The sequence below is a fragment of the Triticum dicoccoides genome, chromosome 4B (assembly GCF_002162155.2).
Source record: "Triticum dicoccoides isolate Atlit2015 ecotype Zavitan chromosome 4B, WEW_v2.0, whole genome shotgun sequence".
Classification (NCBI taxonomy): Eukaryota; Viridiplantae; Streptophyta; class Magnoliopsida; order Poales; family Poaceae; genus Triticum; species Triticum dicoccoides.
The window spans coordinates 665,281,715-665,287,288 of NC_041387.1; the positions used below are offsets into that span (position 1 = coordinate 665,281,715).

At 38.2% G+C, this 5,574-nt stretch overlaps 1 pseudogene; it reads right to left on the bottom strand.

Moving 5' to 3' along the window:
- Window positions 1-2,755: 2,755 nt before the first annotated feature.
- LOC119293026 lies at window positions 2,756-3,304 on the bottom strand (annotated as a pseudogene).
- Window positions 3,305-5,574: the final 2,270 nt, after the last annotated feature.

Here is a 5,574-nt window from a genome sequence, read left to right on the forward strand (position 1 = left end):
ACATATATAAAGGCAAGACCAGATTATTAAAGATATAAATAATAAAGAAGGCTATGCGAATAATGGAATAGAAGAGGTAAAGGACTTCTTTATCCCACCTTTTAAATTCATTTCTATCAATATTTTACTCAGATTTGTTAGTTCTGTAGGAAGACCTCTAATCAAATGATAATGGTATTTCTCGGTTACCAATAATGCATGGTAAAACAAAAGTAATGTTAATACATGCTATATCATTGCGTGTCACTTGAAACCTTCGTATTAATATTTTAGTTTGCAGAGAATCTAATGCAATGGACCTATGGAGGCATGCTCGTCTCTGCAACATGACATTTCCGAGGATAATAATTTATCACGTTCGCATGAAAAGGTTAAAAAATAGTTACTCTTACTCATGTAACAAAGATAGAATATAAAATAGTTACTCTTACTCATGTACCAAAGATATAATATAAAATAGTTACTTGCTTACCATTGTTGTGTCATGGAACTAGGTTGGCGACCATTATGTCAATCAATTACAAATTCTACAAAATTCATCATTTCCACAAGACCTTGTCATTGATTCTATGCCAGAGGTAAAAAAGTTCTGCTTTTGAGCTTTGAAGTTATAGCATTCTGTAGCTTCCAACTAATATTCTTGTCTCTTGGTAGGTGAGACAAACGAGGGATCTTACAGGTGAATCTGTTTCAAGAATGAACCAGCAAGGGACTAGAACTAACACCCACACCCAGCTCGCTAAAAAAGGTGTACTTCTTCCATCAAGGTAAAGATTCACCAACGGGAATGATTTACTGCAACCAAATTAACAGCTCAAACCACATTATCATGCTTGCTTGAAAAATGGATTTTATTAGAAATTTTGCTCAATCTGCTATATGCAAGTAAAGGATAAATTTAACCAAGCATGAGCAAGCAAGGTGACTTTGGGCATTAGACTTCGGGTCTAGTTTATTTAGTTTTTTGGGGCATCTTACTGGCCTGACATTAAAAAGAGTTCATAGTGTTCATGCAAATTATGTTATCATTGTTTTTGAATGCTACGCATAATATAGGTTACTTCCAAAGTAGTTTTAAAGACTTCAACATATCCCAACAAGAGGATGTTGCGAATGGTACTATTTGGAGTACTGATCCATGAACTAAGGCTGGTGGTATTGGGATAGGTGCTGAATTTGCCCTTGTGCGCACATATCAACCTATTCTTGATAATGATGAGTTGGTAAGGGAAGTTTCTGATTGCAAGACAATTGGTGATGCTTTCTCTTCATGATACTTAATTGCCTGGCCTTCAGCCTTTGTGAGTTAAAATCTTCTCTTCCATGTTCTGAAATCATATTTGTGTACATTTAATCACATATATCTAAGGTGCAATTTTCTTTTACAGATTCGAGTGAAGCATAATTGAGTTGCAGCTGAATTCTTGGATCAAGAAGCAATAAAATTTGAACATTTTAGCTACCAATAGTCGTAGTTTACATTGATAGATTGAAAAATGTAATATCATCCACAAAATCTTTTTTTAGTCGAATTGATGCAAATGTTATGGTGTAATATTCTCAATACTTGTGTTTTCTATGCTCAAAATGATATGACTGATATCTTCATTGTAATGCATATGTATCATACACTCTTGTATATTCCTAACAAATATATTAATATGAATTTCTATATGTGTTGTGCTTGAGTTTCTATATCATTTTGATGCTGCCAAGCATAATAATAAAACGAGTAACTATTTACGCAATTGCATCGATTTTATTAAATAAATTTGTATTTCATAAAACATGTATCAAATTTTGTCGTTAATAATAATTAAAAAAATACATTAATTATGTTACCATGTTGATATAGTAGTGTTACCGATGGTGTTACTATAGTTATAAAATTTGTTACTAGAGTAGTTGACAACTATAATTATAGTGTTACAATATTTGGATATTATGTTACTAGTTGTGTTCCGAACTAAAAAAATATGTTACCAGTTATGTTACTGTAGTTATGAAAACGTGTTACCATCAATGTTCTACGTCTATGAAATATGTTACTACCAGTGTTACTATAATTACAAAAATGTGTTACCACTGTGTTTGGTAACACATAATACACATGTTACTGTAATGTAATTGTAACACATTTTTTGATATATGGTAACAATTATAATGTGTGACAGTGACACCACTTAGTAACACGGTCTACTAGAACACATTTCAAAATGTGTTCCTATATGACCTAGTAACACACTTTTGGGCCTGCGGTAACACAAGACGGTGTTACCACAACTCTGTCCTCTTGTAGTGGTCCAAACTCGACGAAACTTGATACAGACTTCACGCACATGAGCATATAGCATCACAAAAAAAATCAGATTTTTTGAATTGTTTACTACTACTCTGTCCCATAATATAGGACGTTTTTGCAAGCTAACGTAGCTTGCAAAAACGTCCTATATTATGGGACGGAGGGAGTAATTTATAAAAGAATTTACTATTCACCTCGGGTGCAGATGCACTTGAGAGCCGAAATGTTGCGTCCGCTATAGGGTTTCAAGGGGGCGTCGTGTGAGACGCAACGAGTGCTCTCCTCAACGTCCCGCTCGGCTCGCGCCTAGCCAAGCTCCATTACATCGCCGAGCCTAATTAGCTTTCTGCATTTTCATTCGTTTTCTCTTCTCTTCTTCTTCAATTGTTAAGTTTTTTTTGTTTTGTGTCTGTACTTTTGAATAATCTAAATACAACTACTCCAAAACTCTATTTACTTAATAAGAATTAAAACGTTACCCAAGACACCTCTCTTGTCGGCAACATATCTGCGGGTCCTCCCAAACCCACCCTCGCCCCAACCCTCTCCCCATGAGTTTTTGAAGCGCCAATACTTAACACCATCGGGATCCGTGTCATAACCGGCAATCAAGACTGCAGGTTTGTAAGTTTTTTCTGGCATGGTTTCATAGTCCATGATGCCTCCTTTGTAATTCAGCAAATCAATTGGGCCCTATAAACTGAAAATCACGGGCTGCTTCGCCATTGCTTTCTTCAGCGCATCCTCGGTCCAATAGACAAGGCGAAAGCCTGATATCCTTACTGCTACTTATGGTGCTTCTTGCAACCCGACAAATTCATGCGAGACATGTATGGGTAGGAGGATTCGCTCGAGAGTCCGTTTTTCATATATACCAGAGAGCGAGAACAGAGGTACCACACTGGCAGCCTCTGTTCAGTATGTTGAAGTTGCAGTCAATGAGCTCTTGAACTGCGAGGTCTTCAGATTGTGTACCGCTTCGACCGAGGCAGCAGCAGCCATGGCCCAACAACATCCTGCAAGAGTTAATATTGTGGTGTGAAGTGATCATGTGCTAAAATGTAAATCAACTATGGCTATACCAACTGCCTTGTAAATAAACCACGATCTACTACGGAACAATTTAAAACACGCGCTAGCAGCGGAGAACATACAACCTCAAGACACCTGTGACGCCACCACGAATCCTTGGATTACTGGCCGTCTAATTGCCAGATCTAACGACATCTGTGACGCCACATTCAGGGCCGGTCCTGAGATTATGGGGGCCCGGGGCGAAAATATAAACCGGGGCCCCGTAAAATACACATCAAAATAATAATTCTATTAAAATATTTTTGTGAGTAGAAAATCATTTTGTTATGTGCTTGCCTGATTAGTATACCTGCGTATCTAATGGCGGTGATTAAATTCCCCAAGTGGGCAATAAACGCTATTAACTCATAGACGGCCCATTTCTTCTGGGGAAATATAGGTGATCAGCATAAATATCACCTTGCCCAATGGGGGATGATCACTAGGAGGAAAGAATTTGGTGGTTTGGGGATACCCAACATTAGAGAACATAATATGGCCCTGCTAGCTTCTTGGAGTAAAAGATTTTTTGATAAGTCCGAAGCTGACTGGAAGAAACTTATCTCCCATAAGTACAATGTAAATTCCCCAAACATCCTTTGGGCCAATGGTGATGGAGGTTCCAACTTCTGGAAAAGCATCACCTGGGCCTTTGCGGCAGCAAAAAACTTTTATAGATGGAAAGTAGGTAATGGAAAGCAGGTTAGTTTCTGGCATGATGTGTGGATGGGGGATTGTTCCCTTAAGACCCAGTTCTGGTCGCTCTTCAGCATATGTAATCAAGAGAACTGTACAGTAGCTCAAGTGTGGGATGGGAGTAATCTACGTCTGACATTCCGAAGATGTGTAAACCATGATGGCATGGAAGCCTGGAGGCTTCTATGTGCTTTAGTGAAACAAACCCAATTGACAGATGAGGAGGATGTACCTGTCTGGACCTTAGAGCCCAATGGATGTTATTCAGTTAGATCACTATACAAACAAATTAATTTTGGGGGGGTAGTTTCTGCTATCAGTGTCAACATGTGGAAAATTCTGTGTCCGCAGAATATCCATGTCTTTCTATGGCTGTGTGTGCATAAGAAAAATCTTACTAGAGATAACATTGCGAAGAGGAGGCCTGTGGAGGACCTATCCTGCTTATTCTGTTCTGAAAGAGAACCAGTCCAGCACTTATTATTCGATTGTGTAGTGGCCCAACATATCTGGGGTTTTGTTTCTGAGTGCTTTGGTATTGTTGAAATTTGTAGTTTTGATGATATTTTAGCCTTCTGGCATATGAACAAAAGATATGCTGTTGTGAACATGGTTATTGCTGCTTCCTTGTGGAGCTTGTGGAGACTGAGAAATGAATTCTGTTTTCAGGGTCGCAAGTGGAAAAATATGAACTGCGTTCTTGCAAAACTAAGCTGTTTTCTTCGACAATGGGTGGTTCTCTGCAACGATGTTCAAGCAGCCCTTCTGAAGCGATGCATTCTACTCTTGGACAAGCGGCATGGAGAATTGCTACGAATAGCCTGGAGATGATGCAGTGCAAGGAAGCTTAGTTCCCCACCTTGGCGCCTGTTCTATAATGACCGATCCTTGCCTGGACATGGCGTGTAATAGCTAGGCTTTCCCCTGCTGGGTGTTTTTGCATGTTTTGTATGACATATTGGAAAACTGGATTGTGACTTGGTCTGCTTCAGTTATAAAATTGGGGCAGGGGGGAAACCCCTTTCTTTCAAAAAAAAATAATATTTTTGTGAGTATAAAACATTTTGTTTACACCAAGTAATTTATAGTATATATATTACTTAAAAAGTTTCTTCTAACACCTCGAGTCTTCTACAGGCCCATCATCTTCTGGATTAACACATCAATTTGTTGCTCCATAATAAACATCGGCAACGAGTCTGTATTTCTGGAAGTGCTCATATTCCGCTCATCTTTTTATCAAAGGATTTATATATGATTCTATCAACGCCTCTAACAATTTCCATAAAAAGGTTATCTAACAAAAAAAATCTCAGCGCCGGAGGCATAGTTTATAGGCAACATGGTAGTACTAAATTTGAAGAGATAATCAGTATAGTTAAAAACTAACACAAAGCAATAAATGTTTAAATCGCTAGGGCACAAACTATGGCAAAATCACAAAGATATTATCTACCTTCTTTGAAATTGGCGTTGCCGTGTATGACGAGGACCAGGGCCTG